This window comes from Anomaloglossus baeobatrachus, unplaced genomic scaffold (assembly GCF_048569485.1).
Source record: "Anomaloglossus baeobatrachus isolate aAnoBae1 unplaced genomic scaffold, aAnoBae1.hap1 Scaffold_3718, whole genome shotgun sequence".
NCBI classification, from domain to species: Eukaryota; Metazoa; Chordata; class Amphibia; order Anura; family Aromobatidae; genus Anomaloglossus; species Anomaloglossus baeobatrachus.
In genome coordinates, this window is record NW_027443065.1 from 1 (window position 1) to 26,472 (window position 26,472).

Sequence of the window (26,472 nt, forward strand, 5' to 3'; positions counted from 1 at the left end):
GGCGGCGGCTGCAAAACGCACCATTCTTCTTGTTTTTGCTCTGCAAAGCAGCCTTTTCAAGGGTTGGCTTGGGTGACAAAATGTCTTGTGTAGGCGTGGGTTTGTCTCCCTCTCGCTCTCTCTCCCTAAGATGTGTCCGGCATAGGCCAGGGTGCCACTCGAGGCCCAAACCAATTCTGGTTATCGCTTCTCGGCCTTTTGGCTAAGATCAAGTGTAGTATCTGTTCTTATCAGTTTAATATCTGATACGTCCCCTATCTGGGGACCATATATTAAATGGATTTTTAGAACAGGGAGATGGAAAAAGAGCTTGCTCTGTCCACTCCACGCATTGACCTGGTATTGCAGTACCTCCAGGAACGGTGCACCCCTTCTTAACCCAGTTTCCAAAAGCAGAACTCAATTCACCTGATTCATATTAGCCCGATTTAATGAATTGGAAGAAAGCATACGTCTTCATATGCACCTCAATTTGGCCCATTCACTTTTCACACTTCCTCCTTTTGTTTTTTATCTTTCACACTTTTGACTTTCTTTATTCATCCAAATAGCAAACTCATCACCACTCAACCTGACCAACTCGGCTATGTCCCCGTGCTGCAGTTCTCTGTCTTATCTAGATCATTTGCAATTGAATGGAATAGATCCCTTTTGGACAAAGTGGATTCACCTGCTGCTGCAGTGACCACAGGTGTGATAAGATCTAGAATTGGCATCTGGTGCGATCTCTCCGCTTCCACTCCAAAGAAAGTTACCTGTTTATTCCTATCATGCATTGGTTTTTGGGGTTTTCGTTGAGTAATGATGATCTCTTTAGTAGTCTGTTGGCGCCCTCTCCTGGAGGAATAGTTTGCTTGCTCTTGGACATTCTAAAAGAGAGGTCATGATAGACATTGAGCTTCTGAGCTCAATTGGGGACAGTCATGGGTGATGAATGTTTGCAACCTACTGCGAAGCCTCATACCGCAATATAAGGAACGTCAAATACTAAGAAAGGGCGGCCTATGAAAGAATTACTACTTTCAATAAGTACACTTAAACGGCTAATTGGGAATAGAAAAACTGTAAAAAGCCCTCTGAGAAAGCCCCCCTCTAACCTTTGATAGTAAGCTTTTCTGTAGTCTGCCTGTTGATGTATTTTCCGTTTGAACTGTGCACAACATGAAGAGACGGAACACTGGCGGCTTGTCACAATGCCCCCCGATGACATCACAATAGCGCTGCTGCCTAGAAAACAAGCTGCGCAGAAGAAGTTGTTCTTTGGGTGGGAGGGTGGGCTAGTGGAAGGAGGGGGCAATCTCTTTTTTTCCCGGGTGGTAGGGGGATGACAGGAGAAGGGAAGCGGGTGGTGAGAAAGGTACAGAGGGCAGGGTTTGGGGGCTGGGAAGGAAAGGGAAAAGATTAGGGTTTGGGGATGATGAAAGGGCTTTCTACGGGTAAGGATGGCAAAGGGTGGCAGTGACGGAAAGTCAGGCAACCTGTCCTGTCCGTCTTTTTGTATCGTGAATTGGAAAGACTGCAAGGGGGAGGGGAGTTGCTTGCGCCCTAAAGGAGGAGTTATTCAGATTCATTGCAGTGGGCGGCGGCTGCAAAACGCACCATTCTTCTTGTTTTTGCTCTGCAAAGCAGCCTTTTCAAGGGTTGGCTTGGGTGACAAAATGTCTTGTGTAGGCGTGGGTTTGTCTCCCTCTCGCTCTCTCTCCCTAAGATGTGTCCGGCATAGGCCAGGGTGCCACTCGAGGCCCAAACCAATTCTGGTTATCGCTTCTCGGCCTTTTGGCTAAGATCAAGTGTAGTATCTGTTCTTATCAGTTTAATATCTGATACGTCCCCTATCTGGGGACCATATATTAAATGGATTTTTAGAACAGGGAGATGGAAAAAGAGCTTGCTCTGTCCACTCCACGCATTGACCTGGTATTGCAGTACCTCCAGGAACGGTGCACCCCTTCTTAACCCAGTTTCCAAAAGCAGAACTCAATTCACCTGATTCATATTAGCCCGATTTAATGAATTGGAAGAAAGCATACGTCTTCATATGCACCTCAATTTGGCCCATTCACTTTTCACACTTCCTCCTTTTGTTTTTTATCTTTCACACTTTTGACTTTCTTTATTCATCCAAATAGCAAACTCATCACCACTCAACCTGACCAACTCGGCTATGTCCCCGTGCTGCAGTTCTCTGTCTTATCTAGATCATTTGCAATTGAATGGAATAGATCCCTTTTGGACAAAGTGGATTCACCTGCTGCTGCAGTGACCACAGGTGTGATAAGATCTAGAATTGGCATCTGGTGCGATCTCTCCGCTTCCACTCCAAAGAAAGTTACCTGTTTATTCCTATCATGCATTGGTTTTTGGGGTTTTCTTTGAGTAATGATGATCTCTTTAGTAGTCTGTTGGCGCCCTCTCCTGGAGGAATAGTTTGCTTGCTCTTGGACATTCTAAAAGAGAGGTCATGATAGACATTGAGCTTCTGAGCTCAATTGGGGACAGTCATGGGTGATGAATGTTTGCAACCTACTGCGAAGCCTCATACCGCAATATAAGGAACGTCAAATACTAAGAAAGGGCGGCCTATGAAAGAATTACTACTTTCAATAAGTACACTTAAACGGCTAATTGGGAATAGAAAAACTGTAAAAAGCCCTCTGAGAAAGCCCCCCTCTAACCTTTGATAGTAAGCTTTTCTGTATTCTGCCTGTTGATGTATTTTCCGTTTGAACTGTGCACAACATGAAGAGACGGAACACTGGCGGCTTGTCACAATGCCCCCCGATGACATCACAATAGCGCTGCTGCCTAGAAAACAAGCTGCGCAGAAGAAGTTGTTCTTTGGGTGGGAGGGTGGGCTAGTGGAAGGAGGGGGCAATCTCTTTTTTTCCCGGGTGGTAGGGGGATGACAGGAGAAGGGAAGCGGGTGGTGAGAAAGGTACAGAGGGCAGGGTTTGGGGGCTGGGAAGGAAAGGGAAAAGATTAGGGTTTGGGGATGATGAAAGGGCTTTCTACGGGTAAGGATGGCAAAGGGTGGCAGTGACGGAAAGTCAGGCAACCTGTCCTGTCCGTCTTTTTGTATCGTGAATTGGAAAGACTGCAAGGGGGAGGGGAGTTGCTTGCGCCCTAAAGGAGGAGTTATTCAGATTCATTGCAGTGGGCGGCGGCTGCAAAACGCACCATTCTTCTTGTTTTTGCTCTGCAAAGCAGCCTTTTCAAGGGTTGGCTTGGGTGACAAAATGTCTTGTGTAGGCGTGGGTTTGTCTCCCTCTCGCTCTCTCTCCCTAAGATGTGTCCGGCATAGGCCAGGGTGCCACTCGAGGCCCAAACCAATTCTGGTTATCGCTTCTCGGCCTTTTGGCTAAGATCAAGTGTAGTATCTGTTCTTATCAGTTTAATATCTGATACGTCCCCTATCTGGGGACCATATATTAAATGGATTTTTAGAACAGGGAGATGGAAAAAGAGCTTGCTCTGTCCACTCCACGCATTGACCTGGTATTGCAGTACCTCCAGGAACGGTGCACCCCTTCTTAACCCAGTTTCCAAAAGCAGAACTCAATTCACCTGATTCATATTAGCCCGATTTAATGAATTGGAAGAAAGCATACGTCTTCATATGCACCTCAATTTGGCCCATTCACTTTTCACACTTCCTCCTTTTGTTTTTTATCTTTCACACTTTTGACTTTCTTTATTCATCCAAATAGCAAACTCATCACCACTCAACCTGACCAACTTGGCTATGTCCCCGTGCTGCAGTTCTCTGTCTTATCTAGATCATTTGCAATTGAATGGAATAGATCCCTTTTGGACAAAGTGGATTCACCTGCTGCTGCAGTGACCACAGGTGTGATAAGATCTAGAATTGGCATCTGGTGCGATCTCTCCGCTTCCACTCCAAAGAAAGTTACCTGTTTATTCCTATCATGCATTGGTTTTTGGGGTTTTCTTTGAGTAATGATGATCTCTTTAGTAGTCTGTTGGCGCCCTCTCCTGGAGGAATAGTTTGCTTGCTCTTGGACATTCTAAAAGAGAGGTCATGATAGACATTGAGCTTCTGAGCTCAATTGGGGACAGTCATGGGTGATGAATGTTTGCAACCTACTGCGAAGCCTCATACCGCAATATAAGGAACGTCAAATACTAAGAAAGGGCGGCCTATGAAAGAATTACTACTTTCAATAAGTACACTTAAACGGCTAATTGGGAATAGAAAAACTGTAAAAAGCCCTCTGAGAAAGCCCCCCTCTAACCTTTGATAATAAGCTTTTCTGTAGTCTGCCTGTTGATGTATTTTCCGTTTGAACTGTGCACAACATGAAGAGACGGAACACTGGCGGCTTGTCACAATGCCCCCCGATGACATCACAATAGCGCTGCTGCCTAGAAAACAAGCTGCGCAGAAGAAGTTGTTCTTTGGGTGGGAGGGTGGGCTAGTGGAAGGAGGGGGCAATCTCTTTTTTTCCCGGGTGGTAGGGGGATGACAGGAGAAGGGAAGCGGGTGGTGAGAAAGGTACAGAGGGCAGGGTTTGGGGGCTGGGAAGGAAAGGGAAAAGATTAGGGTTTGGGGATGATGAAAGGGCTTTCTACGGGTAAGGATGGCAAAGGGTGGCAGTGACGGAAAGTCAGGCAACCTGTCCTGTCCGTCTTTTTGTATCGTGAATTGGAAAGACTGCAAGGGGGAGGGGAGTTGCTTGCGCCCTAAAGGAGGAGTTATTCAGATTCATTGCAGTGGGCGGCGGCTGCAAAACGCACCATTCTTCTTGTTTTTGCTCTGCAAAGCAGCCTTTTCAAGGGTTGGCTTGGGTGACAAAATGTCTTGTGTAGGCGTGGGTTTGTCTCCCTCTCGCTCTCTCTCCCTAAGATGTGTCCGGCATAGGCCAGGGTGCCACTCGAGGCCCAAACCAATTCTGGTTATCGCTTCTCGGCCTTTTGGCTAAGATCAAGTGTAGTATCTGTTCTTATCAGTTTAATATCTGATACGTCCCCTATCTGGGGACCATATATTAAATGGATTTTTAGAACAGGGAGATGGAAAAAGAGCTTGCTCTGTCCACTCCACGCATTGACCTGGTATTGCAGTACCTCCAGGAACGGTGCACCCCTTCTTAACCCAGTTTCCAAAAGCAGAACTCAATTCACCTGATTCATATTAGCCCGATTTAATGAATTGGAAGAAAGCATACGTCTTCATATGCACCTCAATTTGGCCCATTCACTTTTCACACTTCCTCCTTTTGTTTTTTATCTTTCACACTTTTGACTTTCTTTATTCATCCAAATAGCAAACTCATCACCACTCAACCTGACCAACTCGGCTATGTCCCCGTGCTGCAGTTCTCTGTCTTATCTAGATCATTTGCAATTGAATGGAATAGATCCCTTTTGGACAAAGTGGATTCACCTGCTGCTGCAGTGACCACAGGTGTGATAAGATCTAGAATTGGCATCTGGTGCGATCTCTCCGCTTCCACTCCAAAGAAAGTTACCTGTTTATTCCTATCATGCATTGGTTTTTGGGGTTTTCTTTGAGTAATGATGATCTCTTTAGTAGTCTGTTGGCGCCCTCTCCTGGAGGAATAGTTTGCTTGCTCTTGGACATTCTAAAAGAGAGGTCATGATAGACATTGAGCTTCTGAGCTCAATTGGGGACAGTCATGGGTGATGAATGTTTGCAACCTACTGCGAAGCCTCATACCGCAATATAAGGAACGTCAAATACTAAGAAAGGGCGGCCTATGAAAGAATTACTACTTTCAATAAGTACACTTAAACGGCTAATTGGGAATAGAAAAACTGTAAAAAGCCCTCTGAGAAAGCCCCCCTCTAACCTTTGATAGTAAGCTTTTCTGTAGTCTGCCTGTTGATGTATTTTCCGTTTGAACTGTGCACAACATGAAGAGACGGAACACTGGCGGCTTGTCACAATGCCCCCCGATGACATCACAATAGCGCTGCTGCCTAGAAAACAAGCTGCGCAGAAGAAGTTGTTCTTTGGGTGGGAGGGTGGGCTAGTGGAAGGAGGGGGCAATCTCTTTTTTTCCCGGGTGGTAGGGGGATGACAGGAGAAGGGAAGCGGGTGGTGAGAAAGGTACAGAGGGCAGGGTTTGGGGGCTGGGAAGGAAAGGGAAAAGATTAGGGTTTGGGGATGATGAAAGGGCTTTCTACGGGTAAGGATGGCAAAGGGTGGCAGTGACGGAAAGTCAGGCAACCTGTCCTGTCCGTCTTTTTGTATCGTGAATTGGAAAGACTGCAAGGGGGAGGGGAGTTGCTTGCGCCCTAAAGGAGGAGTTATTCAGATTCATTGCAGTGGGCGGCGGCTGCAAAACGCACCATTCTTCTTGTTTTTGCTCTGCAAAGCAGCCTTTTCAAGGGTTGGCTTGGGTGACAAAATGTCTTGTGTAGGCGTGGGTTTGTCTCCCTCTCGCTCTCTCTCCCTAAGATGTGTCCGGCATAGGCCAGGGTGCCACTCGAGGCCCAAACCAATTCTGGTTATCGCTTCTCGGCCTTTTGGCTAAGATCAAGTGTAGTATCTGTTCTTATCAGTTTAATATCTGATACGTCCCCTATCTGGGGACCATATATTAAATGGATTTTTAGAACAGGGAGATGGAAAAAGAGCTTGCTCTGTCCACTCCACGCATTGACCTGGTATTGCAGTACCTCCAGGAACGGTGCACCCCTTCTTAACCCAGTTTCCAAAAGCAGAACTCAATTCACCTGATTCATATTAGCCCGATTTAATGAATTGGAAGAAAGCATACGTCTTCATATGCACCTCAATTTGGCCCATTCACTTTTCACACTTCCTCCTTTTGTTTTTTATCTTTCACACTTTTGACTTTCTTTATTCATCCAAATAGCAAACTCATCACCACTCAACCTGACCAACTCGGCTATGTCCCCGTGCTGCAGTTCTCTGTCTTATCTAGATCATTTGCAATTGAATGGAATAGATCCCTTTTGGACAAAGTGGATTCACCTGCTGCTGCAGTGACCACAGGTGTGATAAGATCTAGAATTGGCATCTGGTGCGATCTCTCCGCTTCCACTCCAAAGAAAGTTACCTGTTTATTCCTATCATGCATTGGTTTTTGGGGTTTTCTTTGAGTAATGATGATCTCTTTAGTAGTCTGTTGGCGCCCTCTCCTGGAGGAATAGTTTGCTTGCTCTTGGACATTCTAAAAGAGAGGTCATGATAGACATTGAGCTTCTGAGCTCAATTGGGGACAGTCATGGGTGATGAATGTTTGCAACCTACTGCGAAGCCTCATACCGCAATATAAGGAACGTCAAATACTAAGAAAGGGCGGCCTATGAAAGAATTACTACTTTCAATAAGTACACTTAAACGGCTAATTGGGAATAGAAAAACTGTAAAAAGCCCTCTGAGAAAGCCCCCCTCTAACCTTTGATAGTAAGCTTTTCTGTAGTCTGCCTGTTGATGTATTTTCCGTTTGAACTGTGCACAACATGAAGAGACGGAACACTGGCGGCTTGTCACAATGCCCCCCGATGACATCACAATAGCGCTGCTGCCTAGAAAACAAGCTGCGCAGAAGAAGTTGTTCTTTGGGTGGGAGGGTGGGCTAGTGGAAGGAGGGGGCAATCTCTTTTTTTCCCGGGTGGTAGGGGGATGACAGGAGAAGGGAAGCGGGTGGTGAGAAAGGTACAGAGGGCAGGGTTTGGGGGCTGGGAAGGAAAGGGAAAAGATTAGGGTTTGGGGATGATGAAAGGGCTTTCTACGGGTAAGGATGGCAAAGGGTGGCAGTGACGGAAAGTCAGGCAACCTGTCCTGTCCGTCTTTTTGTATCGTGAATTGGAAAGACTGCAAGGGGGAGGGGAGTTGCTTGCGCCCTAAAGGAGGAGTTATTCAGATTCATTGCAGTGGGCGGCGGCTGCAAAACGCACTATTCTTCTTGTTTTTGCTCTGCAAAGCAGCCTTTTCAAGGGTTGGCTTGGGTGACAAAATGTCTTGTGTAGGCGTGGGTTTGTCTCCCTCTCGCTCTCTCTCCCTAAGATGTGTCCGGCATAGGCCAGGGTGCCACTCGAGGCCCAAACCAATTCTGGTTATCGCTTCTCGGCCTTTTGGCTAAGATCAAGTGTAGTATCTGTTCTTATCAGTTTAATATCTGATACGTCCCCTATCTGGGGACCATATATTAAATGGATTTTTAGAACAGGGAGATGGAAAAAGAGCTTGCTCTGTCCACTCCACGCATTGACCTGGTATTGCAGTACCTCCAGGAACGGTGCACCCCTTCTTAACCCAGTTTCCAAAAGCAGAACTCAATTCACCTGATTCATATTAGCCCGATTTAATGAATTGGAAGAAAGCATACGTCTTCATATGCACCTCAATTTGGCCCATTCACTTTTCACACTTCCTCCTTTTGTTTTTTATCTTTCACACTTTTGACTTTCTTTATTCATCCAAATAGCAAACTCATCACCACTCAACCTGACCAACTCGGCTATGTCCCCGTGCTGCAGTTCTCTGTCTTATCTAGATCATTTGCAATTGAATGGAATAGATCCCTTTTGGACAAAGTGGATTCACCTGCTGCTGCAGTGACCACAGGTGTGATAAGATCTAGAATTGGCATCTGGTGCGATCTCTCCGCTTCCACTCCAAAGAAAGTTACCTGTTTATTCCTATCATGCATTGGTTTTTGGGGTTTTCTTTGAGTAATGATGATCTCTTTAGTAGTCTGTTGGCGCCCTCTCCTGGAGGAATAGTTTGCTTGCTCTTGGACATTCTAAAAGAGAGGTCATGATAGACATTGAGCTTCTGAGCTCAATTGGGGACAGTCATGGGTGATGAATGTTTGCAACCTACTGCGAAGCCTCATACCGCAATATAAGGAACGTCAAATACTAAGAAAGGGCGGCCTATGAAAGAATTACTACTTTCAATAAGTACACTTAAACGGCTAATTGGGAATAGAAAAACTGTAAAAAGCCCTCTGAGAAAGCCCCCCTCTAACCTTTGATAGTAAGCTTTTCTGTAGTCTGCCTGTTGATGTATTTTCCGTTTGAACTGTGCACAACATGAAGAGACGGAACACTGGCGGCTTGTCACAATGCCCCCCGATGACATCACAATAGCGCTGCTGCCTAGAAAACAAGCTGCGCAGAAGAAGTTGTTCTTTGGGTGGGAGGGTGGGCTAGTGGAAGGAGGGGGCAATCTCTTTTTTTCCCGGGTGGTAGGGGGATGACAGGAGAAGGGAAGCGGGTGGTGAGAAAGGTACAGAGGGCAGGGTTTGGGGGCTGGGAAGGAAAGGGAAAAGATTAGGGTTTGGGGATGATGAAAGGGCTTTCTACGGGTAAGGATGGCAAAGGGTGGCAGTGACGGAAAGTCAGGCAACCTGTCCTGTCCGTCTTTTTGTATCGTGAATTGGAAAGACTGCAAGGGGGAGGGGAGTTGCTTGCGCCCTAAAGGAGGAGTTATTCAGATTCATTGCAGTGGGCGGCGGCTGCAAAACGCACCATTCTTCTTGTTTTTGCTCTGCAAAGCAGCCTTTTCAAGGGTTGGCTTGGGTGACAAAATGTCTTGTGTAGGCGTGGGTTTGTCTCCCTCTCGCTCTCTCTCCCTAAGATGTGTCCGGCATAGGCCAGGGTGCCACTCGAGGCCCAAACCAATTCTGGTTATCGCTTCTCGGCCTTTTGGCTAAGATCAAGTGTAGTATCTGTTCTTATCAGTTTAATATCTGATACGTCCCCTATCTGGGGACCATATATTAAATGGATTTTTAGAACAGGGAGATGGAAAAAGAGCTTGCTCTGTCCACTCCACGCATTGACCTGGTATTGCAGTACCTCCAGGAACGGTGCACCCCTTCTTAACCCAGTTTCCAAAAGCAGAACTCAATTCACCTGATTCATATTAGCCCGATTTAATGAATTGGAAGAAAGCATACGTCTTCATATGCACCTCAATTTGGCCCATTCACTTTTCACACTTCCTCCTTTTGTTTTTTATCTTTCACACTTTTGACTTTCTTTATTCATCCAAATAGCAAACTCATCACCACTCAACCTGACCAACTCGGCTATGTCCCCGTGCTGCAGTTCTCTGTCTTATCTAGATCATTTGCAATTGAATGGAATAGATCCCTTTTGGACAAAGTGGATTCACCTGCTGCTGCAGTGACCACAGGTGTGATAAGATCTAGAATTGGCATCTGGTGCGATCTCTCCGCTTCCACTCCAAAGAAAGTTACCTGTTTATTCCTATCATGCATTGGTTTTTGGGGTTTTCTTTGAGTAATGATGATCTCTTTAGTAGTCTGTTGGCGCCCTCTCCTGGAGGAATAGTTTGCTTGCTCTTGGACATTCTAAAAGAGAGGTCATGATAGACATTGAGCTTCTGAGCTCAATTGGGGACAGTCATGGGTGATGAATGTTTGCAACCTACTGCGAAGCCTCATACCGCAATATAAGGAACGTCAAATACTAAGAAAGGGCGGCCTATGAAAGAATTACTACTTTCAATAAGTACACTTAAACGGCTAATTGGGAATAGAAAAACTGTAAAAAGCCCTCTGAGAAAGCCCCCCTCTAACCTTTGATAGTAAGCTTTTCTGTAGTCTGCCTGTTGATGTATTTTCCGTTTGAACTGTGCACAACATGAAGAGACGGAACACTGGCGGCTTGTCACAATGCCCCCCGATGACATCACAATAGCGCTGCTGCCTAGAAAACAAGCTGCGCAGAAGAAGTTGTTCTTTGGGTGGGAGGGTGGGCTAGTGGAAGGAGGGGGCAATCTCTTTTTTTCCCGGGTGGTAGGGGGATGACAGGAGAAGGGAAGCGGGTGGTGAGAAAGGTACAGAGGGCAGGGTTTGGGGGCTGGGAAGGAAAGGGAAAAGATTAGGGTTTGGGGATGATGAAAGGGCTTTCTACGGGTAAGGATGGCAAAGGGTGGCAGTGACGGAAAGTCAGGCAACCTGTCCTGTCCGTCTTTTTGTATCGTGAATTGGAAAGACTGCAAGGGGGAGGGGAGTTGCTTGCGCCCTAAAGGAGGAGTTATTCAGATTCATTGCAGTGGGCGGCGGCTGCAAAACGCACTATTCTTCTTGTTTTTGCTCTGCAAAGCAGCCTTTTCAAGGGTTGGCTTGGGTGACAAAATGTCTTGTGTAGGCGTGGGTTTGTCTCCCTCTCGCTCTCTCTCCCTAAGATGTGTCCGGCATAGGCCAGGGTGCCACTCGAGGCCCAAACCAATTCTGGTTATCGCTTCTCGGCCTTTTGGCTAAGATCAAGTGTAGTATCTGTTCTTATCAGTTTAATATCTGATACGTCCCCTATCTGGGGACCATATATTAAATGGATTTTTAGAACAGGGAGATGGAAAAAGAGCTTGCTCTGTCCACTCCACGCATTGACCTGGTATTGCAGTACCTCCAGGAACGGTGCACCCCTTCTTAACCCAGTTTCCAAAAGCAGAACTCAATTCACCTGATTCATATTAGCCCGATTTAATGAATTGGAAGAAAGCATACGTCTTCATATGCACCTCAATTTGGCCCATTCACTTTTCACACTTCCTCCTTTTGTTTTTTATCTTTCACACTTTTGACTTTCTTTATTCATCCAAATAGCAAACTCATCACCACTCAACCTGACCAACTCGGCTATGTCCCCGTGCTGCAGTTCTCTGTCTTATCTAGATCATTTGCAATTGAATGGAATAGATCCCTTTTGGACAAAGTGGATTCACCTGCTGCTGCAGTGACCACAGGTGTGATAAGATCTAGAATTGGCATCTGGTGCGATCTCTCCGCTTCCACTCCAAAGAAAGTTACCTGTTTATTCCTATCATGCATTGGTTTTTGGGGTTTTCTTTGAGTAATGATGATCTCTTTAGTAGTCTGTTGGCGCCCTCTCCTGGAGGAATAGTTTGCTTGCTCTTGGACATTCTAAAAGAGAGGTCATGATAGACATTGAGCTTCTGAGCTCAATTGGGGACAGTCATGGGTGATGAATGTTTGCAACCTACTGCGAAGCCTCATACCGCAATATAAGGAACGTCAAATACTAAGAAAGGGCGGCCTATGAAAGAATTACTACTTTCAATAAGTACACTTAAACGGCTAATTGGGAATAGAAAAACTGTAAAAAGCCCTCTGAGAAAGCCCCCCTCTAACCTTTGATAGTAAGCTTTTCTGTAGTCTGCCTGTTGATGTATTTTCCGTTTGAACTGTGCACAACATGAAGAGACGGAACACTGGCGGCTTGTCACAATGCCCCCCGATGACATCACAATAGCGCTGCTGCCTAGAAAACAAGCTGCGCAGAAGAAGTTGTTCTTTGGGTGGGAGGGTGGGCTAGTGGAAGGAGGGGGCAATCTCTTTTTTTCCCGGGTGGTAGGGGGATGACAGGAGAAGGGAAGCGGGTGGTGAGAAAGGTACAGAGGGCAGGGTTTGGGGGCTGGGAAGGAAAGGGAAAAGATTAGGGTTTGGGGATGATGAAAGGGCTTTCTACGGGTAAGGATGGCAAAGGGTGGCAGTGACGGAAAGTCAGGCAACCTGTCCTGTCCGTCTTTTTGTATCGTGAATTGGAAAGACTGCAAGGGGGAGGGGAGTTGCTTGCGCCCTAAAGGAGGAGTTATTCAGATTCATTGCAGTGGGCGGCGGCTGCAAAACGCACCATTCTTCTTGTTTTTGCTCTGCAAAGCAGCCTTTTCAAGGGTTGGCTTGGGTGACAAAATGTCTTGTGTAGGCGTGGGTTTGTCTCCCTCTCGCTCTCTCTCCCTAAGATGTGTCCGGCATAGGCCAGGGTGCCACTCGAGGCCCAAACCAATTCTGGTTATCGCTTCTCGGCCTTTTGGCTAAGATCAAGTGTAGTATCTGTTCTTATCAGTTTAATATCTGATACGTCCCCTATCTGGGGACCATATATTAAATGGATTTTTAGAACAGGGAGATGGAAAAAGAGCTTGCTCTGTCCACTCCACGCATTGACCTGGTATTGCAGTACCTCCAGGAACGGTGCACCCCTTCTTAACCCAGTTTCCAAAAGCAGAACTCAATTCACCTGATTCATATTAGCCCGATTTAATGAATTGGAAGAAAGCATACGTCTTCATATGCACCTCAATTTGGCCCATTCACTTTTCACACTTCCTCCTTTTGTTTTTTATCTTTCACACTTTTGACTTTCTTTATTCATCCAAATAGCAAACTCATCACCACTCAACCTGACCAACTCGGCTATGTCCCCGTGCTGCAGTTCTCTGTCTTATCTAGATCATTTGCAATTGAATGGAATAGATCCCTTTTGGACAAAGTGGATTCACCTGCTGCTGCAGTGACCACAGGTGTGATAAGATCTAGAATTGGCATCTGGTGCGATCTCTCCGCTTCCACTCCAAAGAAAGTTACCTGTTTATTCCTATCATGCATTGGTTTTTGGGGTTTTCTTTGAGTAATGATGATCTCTTTAGTAGTCTGTTGGCGCCCTCTCCTGGAGGAATAGTTTGCTTGCTCTTGGACATTCTAAAAGAGAGGTCATGATAGACATTGAGCTTCTGAGCTCAATTGGGGACAGTCATGGGTGATGAATGTTTGCAACCTACTGCGAAGCCTCATACCGCAATATAAGGAACGTCAAATACTAAGAAAGGGCGGCCTATGAAAGAATTACTACTTTCAATAAGTACACTTAAACGGCTAATTGGGAATAGAAAAACTGTAAAAAGCCCTCTGAGAAAGCCCCCCTCTAACCTTTGATAGTAAGCTTTTCTGTAGTCTGCCTGTTGATGTATTTTCCGTTTGAACTGTGCACAACATGAAGAGACGGAACACTGGCGGCTTGTCACAATGCCCCCCGATGACATCACAATAGCGCTGCTGCCTAGAAAACAAGCTGCGCAGAAGAAGTTGTTCTTTGGGTGGGAGGGTGGGCTAGTGGAAGGAGGGGGCAATCTCTTTTTTTCCCGGGTGGTAGGGGGATGACAGGAGAAGGGAAGCGGGTGGTGAGAAAGGTACAGAGGGCAGGGTTTGGGGGCTGGGAAGGAAAGGGAAAAGATTAGGGTTTGGGGATGATGAAAGGGCTTTCTACGGGTAAGGATGGCAAAGGGTGGCAGTGACGGAAAGTCAGGCAACCTGTCCTGTCCGTCTTTTTGTATCGTGAATTGGAAAGACTGCAAGGGGGAGGGGAGTTGCTTGCGCCCTAAAGGAGGAGTTATTCAGATTCATTGCAGTGGGCGGCGGCTGCAAAACGCACTATTCTTCTTGTTTTTGCTCTGCAAAGCAGCCTTTTCAAGGGTTGGCTTGGGTGACAAAATGTCTTGTGTAGGCGTGGGTTTGTCTCCCTCTCGCTCTCTCTCCCTAAGATGTGTCCGGCATAGGCCAGGGTGCCACTCGAGGCCCAAACCAATTCTGGTTATCGCTTCTCGGCCTTTTGGCTAAGATCAAGTGTAGTATCTGTTCTTATCAGTTTAATATCTGATACGTCCCCTATCTGGGGACCATATATTAAATGGATTTTTAGAACAGGGAGATGGAAAAAGAGCTTGCTCTGTCCACTCCACGCATTGACCTGGTATTGCAGTACCTCCAGGAACGGTGCACCCCTTCTTAACCCAGTTTCCAAAAGCAGAACTCAATTCACCTGATTCATATTAGCCCGATTTAATGAATTGGAAGAAAGCATACGTCTTCATATGCACCTCAATTTGGCCCATTCACTTTTCACACTTCCTCCTTTTGTTTTTTATCTTTCACACTTTTGACTTTCTTTATTCATCCAAATAGCAAACTCATCACCACTCAACCTGACCAACTCGGCTATGTCCCCGTGCTGCAGTTCTCTGTCTTATCTAGATCATTTGCAATTGAATGGAATAGATCCCTTTTGGACAAAGTGGATTCACCTGCTGCTGCAGTGACCACAGGTGTGATAAGATCTAGAATTGGCATCTGGTGCGATCTCTCCGCTTCCACTCCAAAGAAAGTTACCTGTTTATTCCTATCATGCATTGGTTTTTGGGGTTTTCTTTGAGTAATGATGATCTCTTTAGTAGTCTGTTGGCGCCCTCTCCTGGAGGAATAGTTTGCTTGCTCTTGGACATTCTAAAAGAGAGGTCATGATAGACATTGAGCTTCTGAGCTCAATTGGGGACAGTCATGGGTGATGAATGTTTGCAACCTACTGCGAAGCCTCATACCGCAATATAAGGAACGTCAAATACTAAGAAAGGGCGGCCTATGAAAGAATTACTACTTTCAATAAGTACACTTAAACGGCTAATTGGGAATAGAAAAACTGTAAAAAGCCCTCTGAGAAAGCCCCCCTCTAACCTTTGATAGTAAGCTTTTCTGTAGTCTGCCTGTTGATGTATTTTCCGTTTGAACTGTGCACAACATGAAGAGACGGAACACTGGCGGCTTGTCACAATGCCCCCCGATGACATCACAATAGCGCTGCTGCCTAGAAAACAAGCTGCGCAGAAGAAGTTGTTCTTTGGGTGGGAGGGTGGGCTAGTGGAAGGAGGGGGCAATCTCTTTTTTTCCCGGGTGGTAGGGGGATGACAGGAGAAGGGAAGCGGGTGGTGAGAAAGGTACAGAGGGCAGGGTTTGGGGGCTGGGAAGGAAAGGGAAAAGATTAGGGTTTGGGGATGATGAAAGGGCTTTCTACGGGTAAGGATGGCAAAGGGTGGCAGTGACGGAAAGTCAGGCAACCTGTCCTGTCCGTCTTTTTGTATCGTGAATTGGAAAGACTGCAAGGGGGAGGGGAGTTGCTTGCGCCCTAAAGGAGGAGTTATTCAGATTCATTGCAGTGGGCGGCGGCTGCAAAACGCACCATTCTTCTTGTTTTTGCTCTGCAAAGCAGCCTTTTCAAGGGTTGGCTTGGGTGACAAAATGTCTTGTGTAGGCGTGGGTTTGTCTCCCTCTCGCTCTCTCTCCCTAAGATGTGTCCGGCATAGGCCAGGGTGCCACTCGAGGCCCAAACCAATTCTGGTTATCGCTTCTCGGCCTTTTGGCTAAGATCAAGTGTAGTATCTGTTCTTATCAGTTTAATATCTGATACGTCCCCTATCTGGGGACCATATATTAAATGGATTTTTAGAACAGGGAGATGGAAAAAGAGCTTGCTCTGTCCACTCCACGCATTGACCTGGTATTGCAGTACCTCCAGGAACGGTGCACCCCTTCTTAACCCAGTTTCCAAAAGCAGAACTCAATTCACCTGATTCATATTAGCCCGATTTAATGAATTGGAAGAAAGCATACGTCTTCATATGCACCTCAATTTGGCCCATTCACTTTTCACACTTCCTCCTTTTGTTTTTTATCTTTCACACTTTTGACTTTCTTTATTCATCCAAATAGCAAACTCATCACCACTCAACCTGACCAACTCGGCTATGTCCCCGTGCTGCAGTTCTCTGTCTTATCTAGATCATTTGCAATTGAATGGAATAGATCCCTTTTGGACAAAGTGGATTCACCTGCTGCTGCAGTGACCACAGGTGTGATAAGATCTAGAATTGGCATCTGGTGCGATCTCTCCGCTTCCACTCCAAAGAAAGTTACCTGTTTATTCCTATCATGCATTGGTTTTTGGGGTTTTCTTTGAGTAATGATGATCTCTTTAGTAGTCTGTTGGCGCCCTCTCCTGGAGGAATAGTTTGCTTGCTCTTGGACATTCTAAAAGAGAGGTCATGATAGACATTGAGCTTCTGAGCTCAATTGGGGACAGTCATGGGTGATGAATGTTTGCAACCTACTGCGAAGCCTCATACCGCAATATAAGGAACGTCAAATACTAAGAAAGGGCGGCCTATGAAAGAATTACTACTTTCAATAAGTACACTTAAACGGCTAATTGGGAATAGAAAAACTGTAAAAAGCCCTCTGAGAAAGCCCCCCTCTAACCTTTGATAGTAAGCTTTTCTGTAGTCTGCCTGTTGATGTATTTTCCGTTTGAACTGTGCACAACATGAAGAGACGGAACACTGGCGGCTTGTCACAATGCCCCCCGATGACATCACAATAGCGCTGCTGCCTAGAAAACAAGCTGCGCAGAAGAAGTTGTTCTTTGGGTGGGAGGGTGGGCTAGTGGAAGGAGGGGGCAATCTCTTTTTTTCCCGGGTGGTAGGGGGATGACAGGAGAAGGGAAGCGGGTGGTGAGAAAGGTACAGAGGGCAGGGTTTGGGGGCTGGGAAGGAAAGGGAAAAGATTAGGGTTTGGGGATGATGAAAGGGCTTTCTACGGGTAAGGATGGCAAAGGGTGGCAGTGACGGAAAGTCAGGCAACCTGTCCTGTCCGTCTTTTTGTATCGTGAATTGGAAAGACTGCAAGGGGGAGGGGAGTTGCTTGCGCCCTAAAGGAGGAGTTATTCAGATTCATTGCAGTGGGCGGCGGCTGCAAAACGCACCATTCTTCTTGTTTTTGTTCTGCAAAGCAGCCTTTTCAAGGGTTGGCTTGGGTGACAAAATGTCTTGTGTAGGCGTGGGTTTGTCTCCCTCTCGCTCTCTCTCCCTAAGATGTGTCCGGCATAGGCCAGGGTGCCACTCGAGGCCCAAACCAATTCTGGTTATCGCTTCTCGGCCTTTTGGCTAAGATCAAGTGTAGTATCTGTTCTTATCAGTTTAATATCTGATACGTCCCCTATCTGGGGACCATATATTAAATGGATTTTTAGAACAGGGAGATGGAAAAAGAGCTTGCTCTGTCCACTCCACGCATTGACCTGGTATTGCAGTACCTCCAGGAACGGTGCACCCCTTCTTAACCCAGTTTCCAAAAGCAGAACTCAATTCACCTGATTCATATTAGCCCGATTTAATGAATTGGAAGAAAGCATACGTCTTCATATGCACCTCAATTTGGCCCATTCACTTTTCACACTTCCTCCTTTTGTTTTTTATCTTTCACACTTTTGACTTTCTTTATTCATCCAAATAGCAAACTCATCACCACTCAACCTGACCAACTCGGCTATGTCCCCGTGCTGCAGTTCTCTGTCTTATCTAGATCATTTGCAATTGAATGGAATAGATCCCTTTTGGACAAAGTGGATTCACCTGCTGCTGCAGTGACCACAGGTGTGATAAGATCTAGAATTGGCATCTGGTGCGATCTCTCCGCTTCCACTCCAAAGAAAGTTACCTGTTTATTCCTATCATGCATTGGTTTTTGGGGTTTTCTTTGAGTAATGATGATCTCTTTAGTAGTCTGTTGGCGCCCTCTCCTGGAGGAATAGTTTGCTTGCTCTTGGACATTCTAAAAGAGAGGTCATGATAGACATTGAGCTTCTGAGCTCAATTGGGGACAGTCATGGGTGATGAATGTTTGCAACCTACTGCGAAGCCTCATACCGCAATATAAGGAACGTCAAATACTAAGAAAGGGCGGCCTATGAAAGAATTACTACTTTCAATAAGTACACTTAAACGGCTAATTGGGAATAGAAAAACTGTAAAAAGCCCTCTGAGAAAGCCCCCCTCTAACCTTTGATAGTAAGCTTTTCTGTAGTCTGCCTGTTGATGTATTTTCCGTTTGAACTGTGCACAACATGAAGAGACGGAACACTGGCGGCTTGTCACAATGCCCCCCGATGACATCACAATAGCGCTGCTGCCTAGAAAACAAGCTGCGCAGAAGAAGTTGTTCTTTGGGTGGGAGGGTGGGCTAGTGGAAGGAGGGGGCAATCTCTTTTTTTCCCGGGTGGTAGGGGGATGACAGGAGAAGGGAAGCGGGTGGTGAGAAAGGTACAGAGGGCAGGGTTTGGGGGCTGGGAAGGAAAGGGAAAAGATTAGGGTTTGGGGATGATGAAAGGGCTTTCTACGGGTAAGGATGGCAAAGGGTGGCAGTGACGGAAAGTCAGGCAACCTGTCCTGTCCGTCTTTTTGTATCGTGAATTGGAAAGACTGCAAGGGGGAGGGGAGTTGCTTGCGCCCTAAAGGAGGAGTTATTCAGATTCATTGCAGTGGGCGGCGGCTGCAAAACGCACCATTCTTCTTGTTTTTGCTCTGCAAAGCAGCCTTTTCAAGGGTTGGCTTGGGTGACAAAATGTCTTGTGTAGGCGTGGGTTTGTCTCCCTCTCGCTCTCTCTCCCTAAGATGTGTCCGGCATAGGCCAGGGTGCCACTCGAGGCCCAAACCAATTCTGGTTATCGCTTCTCGGCCTTTTGGCTAAGATCAAGTGTAGTATCTGTTCTTATCAGTTTAATATCTGATACGTCCCCTATCTGGGGACCATATATTAAATAGATTTTTAGAACAGGGAGATGGAAAAAGAGCTTGCTCTGTCCACTCCACGCATTGACCTGGTATTGCAGTACCTCCAGGAACGGTGCACCCCTTCTTAACCCAGTTTCCAAAAGCAGAACTCAATTCACCTGATTCATATTAGCCCGATTTAATGAATTGGAAGAAAGCATACGTCTTCATATGCACCTCAATTTGGCCCATTCACTTTTCACACTTCCTCCTTTTGTTTTTTATCTTTCACACTTTTGACTTTCTTTATTCATCCAAATAGCAAACTCATCACCACTCAACCTGACCAACTCGGCTATGTCCCCGTGCTGCAGTTCTCTGTCTTATCTAGATCATTTGCAATTGAATGGAATAGATCCCTTTTGGACAAAGTGGATTCACCTGCTGCTGCAGTGACCACAGGTGTGATAAGATCTAGAATTGGCATCTGGTGCGATCTCTCCGCTTCCACTCCAAAGAAAGTTACCTGTTTATTCCTATCATGCATTGGTTTTTGGGGTTTTCTTTGAGTAATGATGATCTCTTTAGTAGTCTGTTGGCGCCCTCTCCTGGAGGAATAGTTTGCTTGCTCTTGGACATTCTAAAAGAGAGGTCATGATAGACATTGAGCTTCTGAGCTCAATTGGGGACAGTCATGGGTGATGAATGTTTGCAACCTACTGCGAAGCCTCATACCGCAATATAAGGAACGTCAAATACTAAGAAAGGGCGGCCTATGAAAGAATTACTACTTTCAATAAGTACACTTAAACGGCTAATTGGGAATAGAAAAACTGTAAAAAGCCCTCTGAGAAAGCCCCCCTCTAACCTTTGATAGTAAGCTTTTCTGTAGTCTGCCTGTTGATGTATTTTCCGTTTGAACTGTGCACAACATGAAGAGACGGAACACTGGCGGCTTGTCACAATGCCCCCCGATGACATCACAATAGCGCTGCTGCCTAGAAAACAAGCTGCGCAGAAGAAGTTGTTCTTTGGGTGGGAGGGTGGGCTAGTGGAAGGAGGGGGCAATCTCTTTTTTTCCCGGGTGGTAGGGGGATGACAGGAGAAGGGAAGCGGGTGGTGAGAAAGGTACAGAGGGCAGGGTTTGGGGGCTGGGAAGGAAAGGGAAAAGATTAGGGTTTGGGGATGATGAAAGGGCTTTCTACGGGTAAGGATGGCAAAGGGTGGCAGTGACGGAAAGTCAGGCAACCTGTGCTGTCCGTCTTTTTGTATCGTGAATTGGAAAGACTGCAAGGGGGAGGGGAGTTGCTTGCGCCCTAAAGGAGGAGTTATTCAGATTCATTGCAGTGGGCGGCGGCTGCAAAACGCACCATTCTTCTTGTTTTTGCTCTGCAAAGCAGCCTTTTCAAGGGTTGGCTTGGGTGACAAAATGTCTTGTGTAGGCGTGGGTTTGTCTCCCTCTCGCTCTCTCTCCCTAAGATGTGTCCGGCATAGGCCAGGGTGCCACTCGAGGCCCAAACCAATTCTGGTTATCGCTTCTCGGCCTTTTGGCTAAGATCAAGTGTAGTATCTGTTCTTATCAGTTTAATATCTGATACGTCCCCTATCTGGGGACCATATATTAAATGGATTTTTAGAACAGGGAGATGGAAAAAGAGCTTGCTCTGTCCACTCCACGCATTGACCTGGTATTGCAGTACCTCCAGGAACGGTGCACCCCTTCTTAACCCAGTTTCCAAAAGCAGAACTCAATTCACCTGATTCATATTAGCCCGATTTAATGAATTGGAAGAAAGCATACGTCTTCATATGCACCTCAATTTGGCCCATTCACTTTTCACACTTCCTCCTTTTGTTTTTTATCTTTCACACTTTTGACTTTCTTTATTCATCCAAATAGCAAACTCATCACCACTCAACCTGACCAACTCGGCTATGTCCCCGTGCTGCAGTTCTCTGTCTTATCTAGATCATTTGCAATTGAATGGAATAGATCCCTTTTGGACAAAGTGGATTCACCTGCTGCTGCAGTGACCACAGGTGTGATAAGATCTAGAATTGGCATCTGGTGCGATCTCTCCGCTTCCACTCCAAAGAAAGTTACCTGTTTATTCCTATCATGCATTGGTTTTTGGGGTTTTCTTTGAGTAATGATGATCTCTTTAGTAGTCTGTTGGCGCCCTCTCCTGGAGGAATAGTTTGCTTGCTCTTGGACATTCTAAAAGAGAGGTCATGATAGACATTGAGCTTCTGAGCTCAATTGGGGACAGTCATGGGTGATGAATGTTTGCAACCTACTGCGAAGCCTCATACCGCAATATAAGGAACGTCAAATACTAAGAAAGGGCGGCCTATGAAAGAATTACTACTTTCAATAAGTACACTTAAACGGCTAATTGGGAATAGAAAAACTGTAAAAAGCCCTCTGAGAAAGCCCCCCTCTAACCTTTGATAGTAAGCTTTTCTGTAGTCTGCCTGTTGATGTATTTTCCGTTTGAACTGTGCACAACATGAAGAGACGGAACACTGGCGGCTTGTCACAATGCCCCCCGATGACATCACAATAGCGCTGCTGCCTAGAAAACAAGCTGCGCAGAAGAAGTTGTTCTTTGGGTGGGAGGGTGGGCTAGTGGAAGGAGGGGGCAATCTCTTTTTTTCCCGGGTGGTAGGGGGATGACAGGAGAAGGGAAGCGGGTGGTGAGAAAGGTACAGAGGGCAGGGTTTGGGGGCTGGGAAGGAAAGGGAAAAGATTAGGGTTTGGGGATGATGAAAGGGCTTTCTACGGGTAAGGATGGCAAAGGGTGGCAGTGACGGAAAGTCAGGCAACCTGTCCTGTCCGTCTTTTTGTATCGTGAATTGGAAAGACTGCAAGGGGGAGGGGAGTTGCTTGCGCCCTAAAGGAGGAGTTATTCAGATTCATTGCAGTGGGCGGCGGCTGCAAAACGCACCATTCTTCTTGTTTTTGCTCTGCAAAGCAGCCTTTTCAAGGGTTGGCTTGGGTGACAAAATGTCTTGTGTAGGCGTGGGTTTGTCTCCCTCTCGCTCTCTCTCCCTAAGATGTGTCCGGCATAGGCCAGGGTGCCACTCGAGGCCCAAACCAATTCTGGTTATCGCTTCTCGGCCTTTTGGCTAAGATCAAGTGTAGTATCTGTTCTTATCAGTTTAATATCTGATACGTCCCCTATCTGTGGACCATATATTAAATGGATTTTTAGAACAGGGAGATGGAAAAAGAGCTTGCTCTGTCCACTCCACGCATTGACCTGGTATTGCAGTACCTCCAGGAACGGTGCACCCCTTCTTAACCCAGTTTCCAAAAGCAGAACTCAATTCACCTGATTCATATTAGCCCGATTTAATGAATTGGAAGAAAGCATACGTCTTCATATGCACCTCAATTTGGCCCATTCACTTTTCACACTTCCTCCTTTTGTTTTTTATCTTTCACACTTTTGACTTTCTTTATTCATCCAAATAGCAAACTCATCACCACTCAACCTGACCAACTCGGCTATGTCCCCGTGCTGCAGTTCTCTGTCTTATCTAGATCATTTGCAATTGAATGGAATAGATCCCTTTTGGACAAAGTGGATTCACCTGCTGCTGCAGTGACCACAGGTGTGATAAGATCTAGAATTGGCATCTGGTGCGATCTCTCCGCTTCCACTCCAAAGAAAGTTACCTGTTTATTCCTATCATGCATTGGTTTTTGGGGTTTTCTTTGAGTAATGATGATCTCTTTAGTAGTCTGTTGGCGCCCTCTCCTGGAGGAATAGTTTGCTTGCTCTTGGACATTCTAAAAGAGAGGTCATGATAGACATTGAGCTTCTGAGCTCAATTGGGGACAGTCATGGGTGATGAATGTTTGCAACCTACTGCGAAGCCTCATACCGCAATATAAGGAACGTCAAATACTAAGAAAGGGCGGCCTATGAAAGAATTACTACTTTCAATAAGTACACTTAAACGGCTAATTGGGAATAGAAAAACTGTAAAAAGCCCTCTGAGAAAGCCCCCCTCTAACCTTTGATAGTAAGCTTTTCTGTAGTCTGCCTGTTGATGTATTTTCCGTTTGAACTGTGCACAACATGAAGAGACGGAACACTGGCGGCTTGTCACAATGCCCCCCGATGACATCACAATAGCGCTGCTGCCTAGAAAACAAGCTGCGCAGAAGAAGTTGTTCTTTGGGTGGGAGGGTGGGCTAGTGGAAGGAGGGGGCAATCTCTTTTTTTCCCGGGTGGTAGGGGGATGACAGGAGAAGGAAAGCGGGTGGTGAGAAAGGTACAGAGGGCAGGGTTTGGGGGCTGGGAAGGAAAGGGAAAAGATTAGGGTTTGGGGATGATGAAAGGGCTTTCTACGGGTAAGGATGGCAAAGGGTGGCAGTGACGGAAAGTCAGGCAACCTGTCCTGTCCGTCTTTTTGTATCGTGAATTGGAAAGACTGCAAGGGGGAGGGGAGTTGCTTGCGCCCTAAAGGAGGAGTTATTCAGATTCATTGCAGTGGGCGGCGGCTGCAAAACGCACCATTCTTCTTGTTTTTGCTCTGCAAAGCAGCCTTTTCAAGGGTTGGCTTGGGTGACAAAATGTCTTGTGTAGGCGTGGGTTTGTCTCCCTCTCGCTCTCTCTCCCTAAGATGTGTCCGGCATAGGCCAGGGTGCCACTCGAGGCCCAAACCAATTCTGGTTATCGCTTCTCGGCCTTTTGGCTAAGATCAAGTGTAGTATCTGTTCTTATCAGTTTAATATCTGATACGTCCCCTATCTGGGGACCATATATTAAATGGATTTTTAGAACAGGGAGATGGAAAAAGAGCTTGCTCTGTCCACTGCACGCATTGACCTGGTATTGCAGTACCTCCAGGAACGGTGCACCCCTTCTTAACCCAGTTTCCAAAAGCAGAACTCAATTCACCTGATTCATATTAGCCCGATTTAATGAATTGGAAGAAAGCATACGTCTTCATATGCACCTCAATTTGGCCCATTCACTTTTCACACTTCCTCCTTTTGTTTTTTATCTTTCACACTTTTGACTTTCTTTATTCATCCAAATAGCAAACTCATCACCACTCAACCTGACCAACTCGGCTATGTCCCCGTGCTGCAGTTCTCTGTCTTATCTAGATCATTTGCAATTGAATGGAATAGATCCCTTTTGGACAAAGTGGATTCACCTGCTGCTGCAGTGACCACAGGTGTGATAAGATCTAGAATTGGCATCTGGTGCGATCTCTCCGCTTCCACTCCAAAGAAAGTTACCTGTTTATTCCTATCATGCATTGGTTTTTGGGGTTTTCTTTGAGTAATGATGATCTCTTTAGTAGTCTGTTGGCGCCCTCTCCTGGAGGAATAGTTTGCTTGCTCTTGGACATTCTAAAAGAGAGGTCATGATAGACATTGAGCTTCTGAGCTCAATTGGGGACAGTCATGGGTGATGAATGTTTGCAACCTACTGCGAAGCCTCATACCGCAATATAAGGAACGTCAAATACTAAGAAAGGGCGGCCTATGAAAGAATTACTACTTTCAATAAGTACACTTAAACGGCTAATTGGGAATAGAAAAACTGTAAAAAGCCCTCTGAGAAAGCCCCCCTCTAACCTTTGATAGTAAGCTTTTCTGTAGTCTGCCTGTTGATGTATTTTCCGTTTGAACTGTGCACAACATGAAGAGACGGAACACTGGCGGCTTGTCACAATGCCCCCCGATGACATCACAATAGCGCTGCTGCCTAGAAAACAAGCTGCGCAGAAGAAGTTGTTCTTTGGGTGGGAGGGTGGGCTAGTGGAAGGAGGGGGCAATCTCTTTTTTTCCCGGGTGGTAGGGGGATGACAGGAGAAGGGAAGCGGGTGGTGAGAAAGGTACAGAGGGCAGGGTTTGGGGGCTGGGAAGGAAAGGGAAAAGATTAGGGTTTGGGGATGATGAAAGGGCTTTCTACGGGTAAGGATGGCAAAGGGTGGCAGTGACGGAAAGTCAGGCAACCTGTCCTGTCCGTCTTTTTGTATCGTGAATTGGAAAGACTGCAAGGGGGAGGGGAGTTGCTTGCGCCCTAAAGGAGGAGTTATTCAGATTCATTGCAGTGGGCGGCGGCTGCAAAACGCACCATTCTTCTTGTTTTTGCTCTGCAAAGCAGCCTTTTCAAGGGTTGGCTTGGGTGACAAAATGTCTTGTGTAGGCGTGGGTTTGTCTCCCTCTCGCTCTCTCTCCCTAAGATGTGTCCGGCATAGGCCAGGGTGCCACTCGAGGCCCAAACCAATTCTGGTTATCGCTTCTCGGCCTTTTGGCTAAGATCAAGTGTAGTATCTGTTCTTATCAGTTTAATATCTGATACGTCCCCTATCTGGGGACCATATATTAAATGGATTTTTAGAACAGGGAGATGGAAAAAGAGCTTGCTCTGTCCACTCCACGCATTGACCTGGTATTGCAGTACCTCCAGGAACGGTGCACCCCTTCTTAACCCAGTTTCCAAAAGCAGAACTCAATTCACCTGATTCATATTAGCCCGATTTAATGAATTGGAAGAAAGCATACGTCTTCATATGCACCTCAATTTGGCCCATTCACTTTTCACACTTCCTCCTTTTGTTTTTTATCTTTCACACTTTTGACTTTCTTTATTCATCCAAATAGCAAACTCATCACCACTCAACCTGACCAACTCGGCTATGTCCCCGTGCTGCAGTTCTCTGTCTTATCTAGATCATTTGCAATTGAATGGAATAGATCCCTTTTGGACAAAGTGGATTCACCTGCTGCTGCAGTGACCACAGGTGTGATAAGATCTAGAATTGGCATCTGGTGCGATCTCTCCGCTTCCACTCCAAAGAAAGTTACCTGTTTATTCCTATCATGCATTGGTTTTTGGGGTTTTCTTTGAGTAATGATGATCTCTTTAGTAGTCTGTTGGCGCCCTCTCCTGGAGGAATAGTTTGCTTGCTCTTGGACATTCTAAAAGAGAGGTCATGATAGACATTAAGCTTCTGAGCTCAATTGGGGACAGTCATGGGTGATGAATGTTTGCAACCTACTGCGAAGCCTCATACCGCAATATAAGGAACGTCAAATACTAAGAAAGGGCGGCCTATGAAAGAATTACTACTTTCAATAAGTACACTTAAACGGCTAATTGGGAATAGAAAAACTGTAAAAAGCCCTCTGAGAAAGCCCCCCTCTAACCTTTGATAGTAAGCTTTTCTGTAGTCTGCCTGTTGATGTATTTTCCGTTTGAACTGTGCACAACATGAAGAGACGGAACACTGGCGGCTTGTCACAATGCCCCCCGATGACATCACAATAGCGCTGC

At 46.1% G+C, this 26,472-nt stretch overlaps 17 non-coding genes across 17 annotated transcripts; all 17 read left to right on the forward strand.

Annotated features, from left to right (window-relative positions):
- Window positions 1–182: 182 nt before the first annotated feature.
- Window positions 183–373, forward strand: LOC142274255 (U2 spliceosomal RNA). Its single transcript, XR_012738589.1, has one exon. It is a non-coding gene; the product is annotated as a U2 spliceosomal RNA (small nuclear RNA).
- A 1,387-nt stretch (window positions 374–1,760) lies between these two features.
- LOC142274267 (U2 spliceosomal RNA) lies at window positions 1,761–1,951 on the forward strand. Its single transcript, XR_012738600.1, has one exon. It is a non-coding gene; the product is annotated as a U2 spliceosomal RNA (small nuclear RNA).
- Window positions 1,952–3,338: 1,387 nt separating this feature from the next.
- LOC142274279 (U2 spliceosomal RNA) lies at window positions 3,339–3,529 on the forward strand. The gene has a single exon (XR_012738611.1). It is a non-coding gene; the product is annotated as a U2 spliceosomal RNA (small nuclear RNA).
- A 1,387-nt stretch (window positions 3,530–4,916) lies between these two features.
- On the forward strand, window positions 4,917–5,107 carry LOC142274286 (U2 spliceosomal RNA). Its single transcript, XR_012738616.1, has one exon. It is a non-coding gene; the product is annotated as a U2 spliceosomal RNA (small nuclear RNA).
- A 1,387-nt stretch (window positions 5,108–6,494) lies between these two features.
- Window positions 6,495–6,685, forward strand: LOC142274244 (U2 spliceosomal RNA). The gene has a single exon (XR_012738579.1). It is a non-coding gene; the product is annotated as a U2 spliceosomal RNA (small nuclear RNA).
- Window positions 6,686–8,072: 1,387 nt separating this feature from the next.
- On the forward strand, window positions 8,073–8,263 carry LOC142274245 (U2 spliceosomal RNA). Its single transcript, XR_012738580.1, has one exon. It is a non-coding gene; the product is annotated as a U2 spliceosomal RNA (small nuclear RNA).
- Window positions 8,264–9,650: 1,387 nt separating this feature from the next.
- Window positions 9,651–9,841, forward strand: LOC142274246 (U2 spliceosomal RNA). The gene has a single exon (XR_012738581.1). It is a non-coding gene; the product is annotated as a U2 spliceosomal RNA (small nuclear RNA).
- A 1,387-nt stretch (window positions 9,842–11,228) lies between these two features.
- On the forward strand, window positions 11,229–11,419 carry LOC142274248 (U2 spliceosomal RNA). The gene has a single exon (XR_012738582.1). It is a non-coding gene; the product is annotated as a U2 spliceosomal RNA (small nuclear RNA).
- Window positions 11,420–12,806: 1,387 nt separating this feature from the next.
- On the forward strand, window positions 12,807–12,997 carry LOC142274249 (U2 spliceosomal RNA). Its single transcript, XR_012738583.1, has one exon. It is a non-coding gene; the product is annotated as a U2 spliceosomal RNA (small nuclear RNA).
- A 1,387-nt stretch (window positions 12,998–14,384) lies between these two features.
- On the forward strand, window positions 14,385–14,575 carry LOC142274250 (U2 spliceosomal RNA). Its single transcript, XR_012738584.1, has one exon. It is a non-coding gene; the product is annotated as a U2 spliceosomal RNA (small nuclear RNA).
- Window positions 14,576–15,962: 1,387 nt separating this feature from the next.
- Window positions 15,963–16,153, forward strand: LOC142274251 (U2 spliceosomal RNA). Its single transcript, XR_012738585.1, has one exon. It is a non-coding gene; the product is annotated as a U2 spliceosomal RNA (small nuclear RNA).
- Window positions 16,154–17,540: 1,387 nt separating this feature from the next.
- LOC142274252 (U2 spliceosomal RNA) lies at window positions 17,541–17,731 on the forward strand. Its single transcript, XR_012738586.1, has one exon. It is a non-coding gene; the product is annotated as a U2 spliceosomal RNA (small nuclear RNA).
- A 1,387-nt stretch (window positions 17,732–19,118) lies between these two features.
- On the forward strand, window positions 19,119–19,309 carry LOC142274243 (U2 spliceosomal RNA). Its single transcript, XR_012738578.1, has one exon. It is a non-coding gene; the product is annotated as a U2 spliceosomal RNA (small nuclear RNA).
- Window positions 19,310–20,696: 1,387 nt separating this feature from the next.
- On the forward strand, window positions 20,697–20,887 carry LOC142274253 (U2 spliceosomal RNA). The gene has a single exon (XR_012738587.1). It is a non-coding gene; the product is annotated as a U2 spliceosomal RNA (small nuclear RNA).
- A 1,387-nt stretch (window positions 20,888–22,274) lies between these two features.
- On the forward strand, window positions 22,275–22,465 carry LOC142274283 (U2 spliceosomal RNA). Its single transcript, XR_012738614.1, has one exon. It is a non-coding gene; the product is annotated as a U2 spliceosomal RNA (small nuclear RNA).
- Window positions 22,466–23,852: 1,387 nt separating this feature from the next.
- On the forward strand, window positions 23,853–24,043 carry LOC142274282 (U2 spliceosomal RNA). The gene has a single exon (XR_012738613.1). It is a non-coding gene; the product is annotated as a U2 spliceosomal RNA (small nuclear RNA).
- A 1,387-nt stretch (window positions 24,044–25,430) lies between these two features.
- Window positions 25,431–25,621, forward strand: LOC142274254 (U2 spliceosomal RNA). Its single transcript, XR_012738588.1, has one exon. It is a non-coding gene; the product is annotated as a U2 spliceosomal RNA (small nuclear RNA).
- Window positions 25,622–26,472: the final 851 nt, after the last annotated feature.